We start from the raw sequence: 15,750 nt of genomic DNA on the forward strand, positions 1-15,750 counted from the left end.
ATATACACTACCCAACAACACCAATGTAAGTCACCAGCTCCTCTGATTTTCTGTCTTCATTGTCACTTGTGCTTTTCTTTCTTTATAGCATCGTGAAGTGGCGTAATCGTTTGGTGCTGGCGCCAAAGAAGGGCGTCGTCCTTCAGGTGGAGCGGCAGCCATCGGTTGGCGTCACACCCATTTTGGGTGGGAGCGGCGCTAGTGTGACTACGTCGCTGGCCAGTCAGGCGCCACCCATGGTGATGCCCATGCCTTCAGCGGGACAAGCAGGCGTAGGGGCTCAAGGGATGCCCTTAGATGTCACCGAGCAGCCAATGATGGAGGCGATACCACTACCGATGATGGGGCGGATAGAGCTGCCTTATGTGCTGGTGGCACCGGCCATGGTGGGCGCAACACAGGTGGTCTAGGTCCCACCAACATAGGTAGAGGTGGCAACAGCTGTGATAGGCGGGCTTTAGCCGGACACAACTTTGGTGGTGCCCGAGGCAGCGTCGCAACCCGTGCCACCGATGGCCCAAGCAATGGCGTCGGATGTGGGCTGGACGGAGGGGGACGCGGCTGAGGGGTCTCCAGATGTTGTCATGGTGGCAGAGAGGACCGGTGGGGAATCATCCCTGGTCCTAACATCAGGAGATAGCCACTCATTCGCACAAGGCAAACCCCTACTTCGGTGTACAAATCTAGAGGACCCGACCTCGACGCTCTTTACCCTCGACGACGCCACCGAGAGCATGGAGTAGGAGAGCCTCGATGTGGGAGTCACATCCATGCTCAAAGCTCTAGACCATGCCTGGGGTGCCTTGGCCGATGTTGCCATCCCCGTTGTCTGGGTACTTGCTTGATCCTACTTCTCGCTTTTTCCTTTTTCCACATATTCTTGTATTCAGACCATTATCTTCATTCAATCCCTTATTACTCATAGCCAAGGGAAGTCATGGTTCCTTCATGAGTAGAAGGGAACCTGGGACCACCTTGTTGAGAAGGCGTGGCTACGCGGGAGGTGATGGCCCAGCTTGTTGCTACCCAGCAGAAGGTGGCCGAGCCGACTCCCGTTGCCAAGGAGACAAATAGTCTTTGATTGTGGGTGGCTAAGGCCCGTCGGCATGTGGACGAGGCCGAGAGGGCATTCGAGGTTCTATCGGCGAGGTTGTGGGAGGATGATAAGGAGGCCGCCAAGGTTAGAAGGGAGAGGGATGAGCTACTTTAGAAGGACATCAAGACCCACCGGCAGATCCTTGACCTTCTGACCAAGGTTGAGAAGGAGTGGGAGCTAAAGTTGGGGGTCGAGGAGAAGCTTACGGCCGTGGAGGAGAAGGCGAGTTTGGACACTGAGGCGATCGCCCGGCTATGCAAGGAGCAAGACGAGTTGCTCCAAACCGCAGAGAGGCTCTGCTCAGAGCATGGCATGGCTCACGAGGAGCATGACCAAGCCCTCTGAGAGCATGACAATGCACAGTAGAAGATCAGCTCCCTCTAGGCCAAGCTTGGAACTATGATGACCCAGAGGCTAGAGGCCGAGGGCATCTCTGTCGGGCTAGCCATAGACCTCACCCAGGCAAGGAGGAACCTTCAGGCGGAGAGCGACAAGCTTGGTATCCTAAGCACCGCCCTCATAGTGGTGCACAATGACCTAGAGGTGGTGTGCTCGGAGGGGACCAGTTCTCTCATGGCCTATGCCGTCGAGATCACGGCGTGGGTGCGCCAACTCAAGAGGGACGTCCTTTGCGCCAGGGTCCATTAATCCTTTGTGATTGCTCATTCTCATTATGGGGACAGCATCGACCTAGAGACGATGAGCCTCAGCTTCACGCCTGGCTACACTGACATCAAGCTGGATGAGATAGAGGTGGTGGTGGCTCCTCTTTCGCTAGACCTGGTGGAAAAATGGAAGATACAGTTCTACCCCGGAGGGGTTAGTTAGTCAGATAGGTCGAGTAATCATTCATGTAACAAGCAGACAAACTCCGACCCTTCTACACTATCGCACAAACTTATCATTTTGTTTTGTTTGTTTAAGTTTGTTTTTCCTCCCTTTTTATGTGTAGAAAGGGGTTCATGTGTTCTGACCCTTCTGTTTGTTTAAGACCGCAGGGCCTGAGGTGTAGGAGGGAAACTCTGATTGTGCTGGTGAGTAAGAGTGCCATAGTCATAGGGGTGTAGGTTTCTTGTAGTCCAACCAACCATGCTCAATCATTTGTTTCCACAGACCTTGCCACTAGATTTAACGTGAGGAAGAGGTCGGGCATGGTGACAATTTTAGAAAGGGTGTATCTATACCCTTATCAGCCCCCCCGGGTGAGATCCGACCCCTTGTCATTGCTGGGGTCAAGTGTCACTAAAGATCATGGAGAGGATAGCGAGATTAGTAGGAGAAAACATCTCTTGTTTTTGTACATACCCTCTCCCTAGGATCTGAGCTATCGTTCTGCGACTGCACGTTTAGTCTCCTTGCGAGTTCAACTTTCCTTGAGCCCCCGCACGTAACGGGAGTTCGATCAAGGGTCATCTTGACTTTGTGATTGTTGCCCCATCTGTGGTTTCTACAACCATGGGGGTTGAGCTAACATCACTTGCCTCGATGGCTCGAGTGATGCGCTCAGTGAGCTCGCTAATAGGCATGTTCAAGTGGAATCCGGGCCCATCATTCACGATGGGCTCGGCAAGGCCTTCATGTGGCGTTCCACTACTCCTCAACCCACCTTCAAATAGATGCCCCCTCAATGGGGATTCTATGGGCTCAGCTAGGAGTTAGGATCGAAACAAGAAGGTTGAGATGATCATGTTCGCCTCTAGGCGGGTCGGGCGAAGGCCGCTGGGGCTCATCTATGTTTTCTCCCCTAGCTCTTGTTTGACGTGAGGCAGCCTCGAACCCTTCGCGGGTCAGCCTTTGAACCCTGGTCTCCCAAATTAGGGTTGGGTGGCTCAAGCCTCGAGCCCTGTGAGGCTCGGTAGGGGTCGGACATGTTTCATGCGTTATCCTACCCTCGGTTTCTACAACCAGAGGTGACTCGTCTGTCTATGACTACGTGTTTGGTCTCTTTACGATGTCGAGCCCCTGAGCCCCCACGCATAGTAGGGGTCTGGTCAGGGGGTCGGTTTGTCTTGTGATTGTCCTCCCTCTTGCGCCCATTCACTAGAACAGAGGGGCTGAGCCGTGCTGTGCTTTCCTCGCTGGATGGAGCACGGTGCTCGGTGAGTTGTTAACGGGCTTGTTCGAGTGGAGCCCCGGCATCCCCTTCATGGGGCCCAGTTTGAGGTTAGCTGGTGATTGACTCTAGATTCTTGGTGGCCGGTCCATATAGTTCTCGGATCCGTTCGACCGGTCCGAGGGCTCGATGCCTTTCTTTAGGGAAAAACCATGGACCCTGCATCATCCAAGACTCAAAATGAGGGTCGAGACGCTCATGGCACTCTACGTGCTTCGGGTATTGGCCGCTAGCGGGCCTGTCCTTAAACTCCCCTCACTCTAGGGTGCCCTAGAGCAATCGTGATCCCACTAGTGGGCCAGCCTTCGAACTCCTAGGCATTAATGGGCCGTAGGAGCGTTTTTAGCTCTGTATTCCACTTACCTACGGCGGTCCATAGTCTTTAAAAGCAAACCATCGCTCGGTGGATCCTTCATGGGGAAGAATTGGATAGGCATGTGCTTGTCTTTCGGTAGCTTCCTGGAGCCGTTCGATCGACCTAGGCATAGGTTTTACCTTGATGATAAGAGTGATGGGTTTGGGAAGCTCTTACCGGACATGATTGAGCGGGATTCGGGTCTGTTGTTTGTGACAGGGTCAGTACGACCTGCATGGGGCATCCTACTGCTCCTTACCCATTTCACGATGTTGGTCAAGCCATCCAATTTACTTGCGTTACCTGCTAGGACAAGGTTTTCCTACAGAGATAGAGAATGAGGAACATCCCACGCAAGAATTTAGTTAGGCAGATAAGCCAGGCGAAGAACTCATAATAAATGGACATGCTCTTAAATTTCATTATAGCAAACATCTTTTTAGCTCTTCTCCCCTTTCTGTATAAAAAGGTTAGTGCATTCCGACCCTTTTTGTCGTTAAGGCCAAAAAAGCTCGGGATGCAGATGAGCCAATTCTGATTACGCTGGTGAGCAAAGACGCCATAGCCGCTGGGGCGTAAGTTTTCTGAAGCCCGAACAGTTATACTCAGAGCTTGTTCCCACAAACCTAGCTCCTAGGTCTTAACATGAAAGGGGGTCGGGCACTGATAATGTTTGCTAGGTGGATAGATTTTCAAAGCGTACCAACCCTTTCCATGGCTAAGACCAAAAAGCCCGGGGCATGGAAAAGAAACTCTGATTATGCTGGTGTGCAAAGGTGCCATAGCTACTGGGGCGTAGGTTTCTCGTGGTCCGACCAGTTTTACTTAGGGTTTATTTCCGCAAACTTCACTTTTGGGTCTTAATCGAGAGAAAGGGTCGGACGTAGAGATTATCTACTGGATAGATATGTCCTTATTAGTCCACGAGTGAGGCCCGACCCCCTACCATTTGCTGGGGTCAGGTGTCACAAAAGATCAGGGAGTTCGACAACGAAATTAATAATAAGAAAAAGCGTGCATTTATTAAGGGTAAAAGTGACATAACTGGTCAATGTTACAAGAGTTGACAAAGACCTCGTCGTTGATGGTCTTGAGCTCGTAGGCGCCTGGTCAAGGCATCCCTATGATGACATACAGTCCCTCCTATGGTGGGGAGAGCTTGTGCCAGTCCTTGCTTACTTGGCCGAGCGAAGGAGGGCGACGTTGCGTGCTTCATCTAGCTGGGCTCCGTCCTATGCTCCCCTTGTTAGAGCTTCCAGACAAGAACTGCTTCAAGAGAATGCAGTCCTTGTATAGGTGCTTGGCAGGGAAAGCATGGTTTGGGCATGACCCTTCAAGCAACTTCTCAAAGTGGCTTGGGGTGCCCTCCGTGGGCTTTTGACCCCCCGTGCGGTCGGCGTTGGCCACTAGTGAGCTCCCGCACCGCCGCTTGTTTTTCCTTTTGTTGGGAGGCTTGGAGGCGCCTTCATCAGCATCCTCATCCCGCTTTGCCTTGCCCTTGAGGGTCTATCGACAAAGGCCTGAGGTCCTATCAAGTCGGGGCTCGAGCTTCGGTCCTCACCGCTGTCATAGCGTCCGCCACAGCATGGATGGTAGCCGTGGCTGGCCCCCTCCTTTGCGTCACTATAGGCATGCCTATAGGCATCATGGGCATCATGGTGGAGGCCAAGATACTCATGCACTAGAACCATGGCACGTGGCCTTTCACCCTGTTGGGCCAGATGGACCGGTATGCCCTCATCGGGTTGTTCTGAGGGCGCTTTGCGTCTATGAGCGTCGGGGGTGTCACGCGTGTTGCGGTGGAGCTCGAGATGCTCGTGCACCGAAATCACGGTATGTGGCCTTCCATAGTTGAAGCTGACGAGCTGGTTGCTTTCGGGGGTGTAGACCTCCATTGTATGCAGCTGCAGCTCCTTGGGCGCCTCAGCGATTGCGTCGAGGCCGGTGAAGAGTAGGGGTTGTGTGGCAGCGGAAGACCACACCATCTCTCCCTCCATCGTAATGACAAAGTCTAGGTTCCCGAAATGCACACGCGTGCCCAGGACCCAGCTGACGTTGTGATTAGCCATCCGAGGCCTGGTGTTGATGTCGAGATGCGCAAAAAGGACCCTACCTGGCGCGCCAACTGTCGATGTTTCAAGTAAGCACCGACTAGTAAATTTGTATATTGCACATCAGACCCGGATGGTGTGCTAAGAGGACACAAAGATTATACTAGTTCAGGCTAAATGTCCCTACGTCCAGTTTTGGGCTACTCGTGTTACCAGCACTAAGTTTGTAGTTGGGGTTACAAACAGGCGAGAGAGGGAGGAGCTCCCAAGTATCTGGTGTGATGCGGTGTGTTTGCTCGATCAATCGATCCCCTTTAGTGGGACGCCCTGCTTGCCCATTTATAGGCCAAGGGAAAGCAGGGGTTACAACCGAAGAGAAGAGGGGAAAAAGGAAAAAGAAATAAGGCTCCCAGAGGTGCACCGTCCTCCTCTTTGTGTGGGTCCCGCTGACCCTGTAGATCATGGTGGCAGCGGCATTGTACTGGTGTCCTATTGTCCATCGGAGCTTATGTGCGGGTGTCATGCACCATTCTTGTCTTCCATCCCATCTGAGCGGATGGAATGGTCAGATGGTCCCCTGACAAAAAGCCATGTGGGGGGCTAGCGGTATGGTGCTAGTCAACTAACATCGGTTGACTGACGTTGGATGGTGGTTAGGCAGGGAGTTGGTAGCATAGTGACCACACGTCCACCACTGTGGGCGATGTGAGTTCCTCAAAATGACATGTCATGGGGATAGGTCATGCTAAGATGTGACCGCTCCTGGCACGATGCTAGAAGTTTGACCTTGAGTGGTACTTTCTAGCCCATAGTTGTTGGCGGCGATGTGAGCTTCTGTTAGGAACCGTGTTCGAGGGATCGGGCGAGGCAGAGCCAGCCCTAAGACATTAGTTGAGGCAGAGCTAACCCTTTGGGGTTGGCCGAGGCGGAACCTACCCTCGGGAGTCAACTGAGGTGGAGCCTATCCTTGGGAGTCAGCCGAAGCGGAGCCAGCCCTCGGACATCGGGCAAGACAAAGCCAACCTTCGGGGGTCAGACGAGATAGAGTCAGCCCTTGGGAGTCAATTGAGGTGGAGCCAACCCTAGGGGGTCAGGCAAGGCGGAGCTCATGGCCTTAGTGTTCATCGAGGTCGAGCCAACCCTCGGGGGTCAAATGAGGCGGATCCCATGGCCTCGGTGGTCAGACGAGGCGAAGCCCAGCAAGAAGTGTAGTCGCACTCTTGACCGCTTGAATAAATCAATCGTTGATGGTTGTTAGCTCCTCTTCGAGTACCCTAGTATTGGTCCCCAACAAGGCTGTTCATATAAAAGGACCTAGAAAAGTTCACTAATAATTTTAAACAGTTCATAGGACAAGGAGGCTTTGGAGTCGTCTATTTTGGCCATTTAGAAGATGTCACTGAGGTTGCTGTCAAGATGCGTTCTGAGTCTTCATCACATGGCCTAGAAGAATTTTTAGCTAAGGTACCAAATCTTGAATCACCATGAATTATTCATGAGGCATGACACATTAGAAATGCATGGCATACATGTGAATAAACTGCATGAACCACAGCACATAAGGAGCTTAAATGGCAACTAATATATCTTTCCTATGTTTGTCATCTAGTTACATAGGTTCAGAGCTTGACAAAGGTGCATCACAAGAACATCATTTCTTTGGTTGGTTACTGTTGGGAGAAAGATCATTTAGCACTTGTTTATGAGTACATGTCTCAAGGCAATCTTTATGATGATCTAAGAGGTTTGACTTCCTAACAGTTTATTTGTCAAGCCCAGCGTAACATTTTATCTTATGGTAGTTCTGATTAAAAAATCTAATTGTATTACTTTTCATGTGTCCAATTAAAATAGTTTTATGTACATTACTAGTCAAGTTTGACCATTCAAATTTTAAAGCTTCATTTATTTCAAAATAGTGTTGATTAGGTAGCACAACGCCCACGCACCCATCACTGTTAGCGATACGAACCCTCGGCCATGTCCTGTCATTGACATGGATCATGTCAAGGCATGCCCGCACCCCTTCTAGTGTGAGAGGCTTAACCCAAGCCCACACGCTTGGACCTGTAGTGGTTAGGGGTGGTACGGACCCCACCGGGCGAGACGGAGCCTGCGCCCGAGGGGTCGGGCAAGACGGAGTCCGTGCCCTCAGGGTCGAGCGCGATGGCTCCTGTACCCTTAGGGTCGGGCAACACGGGGCTCATGCCCAAGGGGTCTAGTGAGGCGAAAACCATCCCTTCAGGGGCAATTAAGACTAAAATACGTCCTTAATTATCTAGGCAAGTTGTCATCCACGGCCCTCAGATCCCTTCTTCTGGTATCCCTAATACTGATACCCAACAGTAGCCCTGAGCCTTGGAGGAGTAGGATACTCCTTCGTAGGCTTTTCGGATGGAGGGGCTTTGAGGGCTTCAATCTTCTACTATCGGTAGGATGCCTTGGTGGGTTACAATCCCTTTCTGTTGTGACCGGACTTCTTTCGAGGACATGTAGCTGTGGGATTTCTTTGGGGACCAGAGAGGATTTTCCTTAATTATGGCCCATCTTAGGACCCGATCGATCCACCGTTGTCACATGACTGCGTATTTGGTCTCTTCACGAGTCCAATCCCCCCTGAGCCACCACGCATTTCGGGGGTCCAATTGAGGGGTTGCCTCGTCTTGCAATCATTCTCCCTCAAACGTTTTTTCAACAAAATGGAGGGGTTGAGCCATGCCATGTTTTCCTCGGTGGACGAACCATGGTGCTCGGTTGGCTTTTAATGGGCTGGTTCGAGTGGGGCCTTAGTGTCCCATTCATAGGGGTTTGGCATGGGTCAGCTAGTGACCGACTCCAGATTCCTGACGGCTAGTGCATATAGTTCTTGGATCTGTTCATCCAGTCCCAAGGGCTCGCTACCTTTCTTTGAGGAAAAACCATGGACAGCACGCTGGCCAGGACTCGAACATGGGTCAAGATGCCCATAGCGCTCGTATGCTTGGGTATTGGCTGCTAGCAGGCCTATCCTTTTCCACCCCTTGCTCTAAAGGTGCCCTGGAGTGGTTGTGAACCCATCAGTGAGCCAACCTTCGAACTCGTGGGCCGTAATGGGTCATGGGAGCATTTTTAGCCATGTATCCCTTCCTTACCTGTGATGGTTCTTGGCCCATCTATTGGGTGAACTATCATTCGACGCATCCTTTGAGGGAGCGGCTGGAGGTAGCATGCGCATGATCTTCAGGGGGGGCAATGTGACGTGGCGCAGCAGACACATAAATCTAGGTGGATAGTTCACCTCTCGCCTCACCCCGCCTTATAAATAGCGGCCCCCTTCATGTTTTAGCACACTAAACTTCAATCTTGCCTTCTCTGCCTTTCCACCACCATTGTTTGAATCTGTTGCCTTTGCTAATCCACTGCCAACACCCTAGATCTGTAGCATTTGCTTCTCCTCCGCTGCCAAAAAGTCCTTGCTCCTCCGTCTTCGCTTTCCATGGAGTCATGGTACTGCTCCGATGTCAACTATGCACGCATGGAGGGTCTCATCAAGCACAGTCTTCTTTGTGGGAGGACCAACGGAATGGAGTGGTTGGTTCCCAGGCACAAGGACATGCCAATGCCGCTCGATGATTACATCATCTCCTTCATGCTCTTCCATGAGCGTGGCCTCATGATCCCCCTCATCCGTTCTTCTAGGGGCTACTGCACCACTACTAGATTGAGGTGCAGCACCTCAACCCTAATGGGATCTAGCACGTCGTAGCCTTCATCGCAATGTGCGAGGGGTACCTGGGGATCAAGCTGCACTTTGAGTTGTGGAGGTACTTCTTTGCCATCTCCCTACATAGGAAGAAGGACTGAGGCAAGGAGATCATGGTGCTGATGGGATGTGCGGGTTTCCACCTTTAGGGGCAGTGGGCAGCCGAGTTCATGCCCTACTAGTTGTCCAGATCCAACAAGGGGTGGCACACGTAGTGGTTCTACTTGAAGAATGACCTCGCCGCCCCCTTGCCGGACTTCACCAGGCATTTGATCGAAGAGGCACCACCAACGTGGCCATAGGGGCCACCCGATAAGGAAAAGAAGAGGATGCGCTGCATCCTCGAGGCCTATTGCATCCCTGAGGAGCCACGACCTTCGCAAAGATGGCATCATTGGAGCATACCACGCAAGGATGGTGGCGCCACTGATGGCGCGCGCCCTCCTATTGTTCGGGATGATGCTGGTTGTGGAACTCAGTAGGACAGTGCTTGCCCAGCGGCCGCTTCGCAACAGCGAGATTGGGCAGCGCATCAAGGAGGCGATGAACAAGTCCGACGCCATGTTCCCAATCCTAGGACATCTCGTGATGTGGCTGGAGCTAGGCTTTATCGAGCTATCGGTGGATTTGGGCATTCGGGCCTCTGTCGCTGTCGACGAAATATGGTCGGCAGTCTACCTAGGGGTATGCCCAAGGTAGTAGATTATCGGTAGACAGATGCGCAAGCCTCAAACAAGACGGTGACGCAAGACAGACACGAGGTTTTATCCAGGTTTGGCCGCCAAGAAGGCGTAATACCTACGTCCTGCGTCTGATTTGTATTGCTGTATGTCAATGAGAGATGTTTTTTAGAGGGGTCCCCTGCCCGCCTTATATAGTCCGAGGGGCAGGGTTACAGATCTGGAAACTAATCCTAGTCAGTTACAATTGCCATATGTAGCCGGATAAGGATTCCTATCCTAACCGATCAGGATCCTGCTTGGTCGCCAAATCCGTCTTGATTCCTTGTGCGGGACTCCGATCAGGTTAACTGGGCCGCACGTCGTCTTTCGGGTGGACTGAACCCATCGATCCGGGCCAGCCCAAGCTTAGCCGTAAGGGTATAGGGGTTAATACCCCCACAGCTAGTCCCCGAGCATCATGTATTATGCTGTGACACGCCATTTTAACCTTCTCCAACAAGCGAGGCTTGAATCCTTGATGCCTCCGACCACCGTCATCACCGGAGAAGTAGGTTGTCCGAAGAATGTATGGTGCTCTTAAGAAAAAAGAAAAGGATTTCTGTCCTGAGAAGTGTGCCCACTTGTATTTCTGAAAAGAAATGTAAGTGGTCTTGAAGCATAGCGTCCTTGAACATCAGAAGCGTAGGGGTCGAAAAACAAACACATTCACCGCAAGGTGAAGTGTGCCCACTTAGTCCCCGAGCCTGGTAGTAGGTGACGTAGGCATGTGGTGCCAGGGTCTAAAAAGAATTCATAGTTTAGTTGAAAACCGAATTGCCGTACAGGCAAAACGTGATGCACCGGCAGGTGCATCGTACCAACGTAGTCCCCGAGCTTGCTAGAAGGCGAAGTATGAGCCTTGTAGCAAGGTCCAAATAAATGTCTCTTAACTGTATGTGAGTACAAAATCACATGTAGCCGAGGAGAGCAAAACTCCAAGAAGTGGTCGGGAGAGTCCCCGAGCACAGCGGTGGTCATAGCAACTCCTGAGTATGGTAATGGTCAACTCCTGAGTACTATTATTTGGTGTATTTATTTTTCTCTATTCTCTGCCAAGTCCAGTCTGACACGTCTGGTCAAAAAAGCAAATAGGTATAGTATGTCATTCTGTCTTCTTATTTTTTTCTGGCAAACAGTCGGTTGACACCTGTATTGAGGTGTGTCAGTGTGGGCCCTCTTACACCATCAACGAAGAGGCGCGTACACTGTTAATGAAGGAGCGCGTTTATTGGCGCAGATCTCGAGGTGGTGTGAACAACCGTCCGCCGCGCGTGTGCACGTCTCCCAAAAAACTTGGGCAGACGAAACGACGGTACTCTTTGTTATTTATAATATAGATATGGCAAGTTACTGTCACCATTCCCCATCATCATTCGCCGCCGCCACCTTCGTCTTCCTCTTGCCAAACCCTATTCCTCCGATAAACATCGCCAAATCCCCTTGCCACCGCATCCACCCCCCTAGAAAGGTCAGAGTAATGGCGAGGAGAGACGCCCAGAAGAAAGGCGGAATCATGGCAAAGGAGTGGTGGAAGTCTCGGAGCAACGAGCAAACCATCGAAGACCTTGTTGCCATGGGGGTGCTCCACAACAAGGCCCTCGCTGGATGGCGTGCACCGGAAGGAGAAAGCTTCCCCGATCCACAACCAGGTGAGATTGTGGTTTTCGAAGATTTCTTCAAACGGGGTTTTGGGATTCCAGTGCACCCTTTCCTTCAGGGTCTCTGCTTGTACTACGAGATTGGGATTTGCAATCTGCATCCCAACTCGATTCTTCTCATCTCTACCTTCATCCATCTCTGCGAGGCGTATGGTGGCTTCTAGCCCCATTTCGACCTCTTTCGCCACCTGTTCTGTCTTCGGAAAAAAGGGAGCGGTGGCTCGAAGATCGCCGGAGGCGTCTACCTGAACCTGCATGACGGCATGAAGTCCCAATACCTGCACTGCCCCTGGAACACCTCATTGGACGAGTGGTACAAGAAGTGGTTCTACATCCGTGAAGAGCCGAACACCATCACTCTATGCGACGTGGGGCTAATTCCAGAGAAGAAAAATAGCTGGTCAGAGAAGCCTGGGAACTTGGAATAGATCGCCGAACTGCTCGGGATGATCCCGTGTGGAAGGCTTGATGGCCCGAGTGTGGTCGGCAACTTCATCAGCCGACGAATCTAGCCATGCCAGAAAAGGATTCATCCTGGCTTCGAGTACCAAGGAGGCATGGATCCAACAAGGACCAGGAAAGAGCCGCTCGACAAGACGGAGATCAAGGCTAGGATTGGAGAGCTGTTCAACCTGGCCGATCCCAATTATGTTGCGCTGAACGCCATCGAGCACGCCTTCAAGCTGGCTCGACCTCCCCCAAAGGTAAATGACGCCTCCTTTTAACTGTAGAGTCATGTTGTATCAAGAAAATAACTATTTTTTCCTTCATTTTGTGTCTCAGTGTAATGGTCGTGACCGGGCAGAAGTGTTCGTGTCGCCTCCCCCCGGTGTAGAATGGCCGCAAGCTACTGGCCCAGCCGCCCAGACCAGCGCTAGGACCGACGACGTTCACTGGGCGGTACTTGAGACCGTAGAGGACGCCTCGACCAGAGCCGCTGGCAAGCGTCCGGCTGCCAGCAAACGACGTCAAGCCATCTTCCCCCTGTCGGACGACGAAGCAGAGGATGCGGACATCTTCTGGCTTGTCCCTCGAAAGAGGAGAAGGCAGGTGGGACTAACGGAGTAGGGTGGCTCCTCTGGGCCAGCAGTGGTCACAGCACCGACCAATGCAACACAGAGGACAGACAAAGGAAACATGCCGCATCATACTCCGACGCCCGTATCGGAGGTTGAAAGAGTCCCGGTGGAAACTGCCGAGCAAGCGGAGCAGGGGCGGTCGAGGAGACGTTCCTTCGCCACATCCTTCCACAAGTCGAAGCTGTAAGTATCTATATTTTTGATGTAAGCTTGCATTTTGCATTGGATACTATTATCTTCTGAATTTGTCTCTAAATGCATTAGATCGGCATCCACCGAAAGCCCCGACCAGCTAGCTGGGTGCGGAACGTCTTCACCAACAACGGCGGGACAAACTGCCCAGCAGCCTGCCGTGGAGGAGCCCATGGCAGGGACTCCGCCTGGGCCTCAGCAGGCGGACGACCAGATGCCAGTCCCCGAGCAGCTGGTCAAGAAGACAACCGAGCAGAATACAAGTGCTCCAAGCACGAACCCTGCTGAGGCAGATACCATGGCGCCAAGGGAGCTGGATCTAGCCGAGGGGCAGCAGCCAGAAGTTGCCTAGAACATGTTTGCCGATGCGATGGCTCGTGGGAAAGCCCTGGTGGTCGTGGAGTCTACAAACTCTAGACCAGTGCCGCCTCCCGAACAGGAGGCTGAAGAGGAAGAAGTGGAAGAAGTCCTGGGCCGTCCCCAAGATAGGCGACAACATGTATATGTGTCACGCTATCGGAACAACGAATGGGTCATGCACGAGGAAATCCTAGAGGTCGAAGAGACCTTAAGAGTCGAACGGGCGGCCAAGCGTCTAGTGGCGGAAGTCCATGTATATTTGGCTTGAGTCCTTAACCCTATTGTGTAGTCGAACTGTCTGACGTAGCTTGTTTGTATGCAGGATTTGATGAAAACTGCAAGATACCGAAAAAGATGCTTCGACCAGATAGAAGGAATCACGACGACCAATAAGGAGCTGACGGCTGAAGTGGAACGCCTATGGCACCAACTTGAAGCCGCCGACCAGGAGAGGACAGACCAAGAAGCACAGAACCAAAACCTGGTCGGCCAGCTCAATAACAAAGAGCGGGAGAGAACAAGTAAGTTTTCACCGTATCGTAGCAAGTGCAGGACTTGTGTTATTGTGTTCTTGGCAGTAATAGCTGTAATGCAAGTTTAGAAGCTGAAGTGACCCGCCTCCAGGGGGAGAATAGCCGTGTGCTTGCAGAATGTGGTCGCCTGAAGGAGGACAATGAGAAACTAGCACGCAGCCAGTCTGAACTCCAAGACCACACTACCAGAATGAAGGACGACCTAAAAAGTAAGCACTCCAGACCACCTTTCTCATTCTATTGCCCACCTTGCCTTGTCGTGTCATCATGTTTGATGTCTTGTACTATGTTCAGTTTTGAAAGTCAATGCCAAGAGGCACCTAGAGGCCATGATCAAGGAGCGTGACGACTAGAAAACACAATGCCTCAAGGCCACCGAGGAGCGGGACACGTGGAACAAGCGGTGCCAAGAAATGGCAACTGGCATTGTGCCCGTCCTTGACCTTATTGACCCGGCGCTCACAGAGGAAGAGCTAAGGACGCCCCAGCTCGGACAGGTCGAGAGATGCAAACAAGCATGGGGATGGTTCCAAGAATTCGTGAAGGAGGCGGGTGAGTACACGGGTGCCCATGTGCTAAGCATGGTGCGTGCTCACTACCCCCTGATCGATCTCAAATGCTTGGAGGCTAGGTACCCGAAGGAGATAGACCCAGACAAGGCCGAAGAGCTTCGGACGGCCCAGCTGGACTTGTCGTCAAAGATAATTGGCGATATTAACCTGTGCGGAGGTGGGACAGCACCTATGCAGGGTATGCCATCGACAAGCCAGCTGGAAATGCCATCAGCTGCAAGCCAACCAACGAAGCCTGCGGTCTCGACCAGCCAGGCACCGGTGGGGCCATCCCCTTCAGCTTGACTAGCTCAAGAGTCCCCGAGACTCGAGTAGGGTATCAGAGGCGGCGAGCAGTAAATGCCATGCGCCCCGACCAGCCAATGTAATAGGCTTAGAGCTGTAGAAGGAGGCATAGTTGTGTTATTGTAAACTTGAGCCTCTTCAGGCAAGCTTGTAATAACGTAACTGTATATCATTATAAGCTGTTTGTTTTATACAAAACGTACTTAAGCTTGAAATTTTTTGTTGGTGTAACTAAGTGGGAACGTGTTAACGTTCTGTTTAGTTGTACCGTTTTGCTCGACACGTCATCCTAAAAAGTTTGTGCGGCCCTAGTTTGGCATGTGGTTGGAGTGTGAGGCACTATGACCTATGCACACATGGACGCAGACAAGTCAAACTAGGGGGGACCTGCCGATCACCCACAACATAGAGAGCGGATCCCGTGCACGTGTTGGGAGGAACCAGGGACAGGGCCTGCTCCGAAAACTATAGAAGGAGTGGTGGTCGGCTTGTACTGGCTTAAGTTAGAATAACCATAAAATTTGGAGTGACACATTAGAGTGGTCGGAGAAATCATAGTTGCTTTATTAAAGTAAATCGAAAATACAAGTAGAGTACATATCTCAGTAGTTAAGCATAGAAACGTCTAAGCTTGTCGATGTGCCATGAGTTTGGTACGTCCGTGCCGTCCAGATGAGCTAACCTATAAGACATTGGACGTGTGACTTCCTTGATCATGAAGGGTCCCTCCCATGGGGTTGCGAGTTTGTGGACACCAGCCTGGTTCGTCTTCCACTTCAGGACTAAGTCCCCGACCACGAAGAAATGCTCTTTAATGTTCCTGTTGTAGTACTTACGCAAAACAGCAAGGTATTTGGCTGTGCGTACACAAGAATCGAGCCTTTTCTCCTCTGCGCTGTTGACTTCTAGCTCCCATACTTCATTGACCTTGCCCTCGTCGAAGTTCTCTACCCGTGCTGATCTGAAAGCTATATCTGGTGGGAGGACTGCCT

The 15,750-nt window shown here is 51.8% G+C and overlaps 1 pseudogene; it reads left to right on the plus strand.

Moving 5' to 3' along the window:
* The window catches only part of LOC136544007 (probable LRR receptor-like protein kinase At1g51890), a 174,645-nt pseudogene that overhangs the window by 40,015 nt on the left and 118,880 nt on the right, over window positions 1–15,750 (plus strand).

The sequence above is a fragment of the Miscanthus floridulus genome, chromosome 3 (genome assembly GCF_019320115.1).
Source record: "Miscanthus floridulus cultivar M001 chromosome 3, ASM1932011v1, whole genome shotgun sequence".
NCBI lineage: Eukaryota > Viridiplantae > Streptophyta > Magnoliopsida > Poales > Poaceae > Miscanthus > Miscanthus floridulus.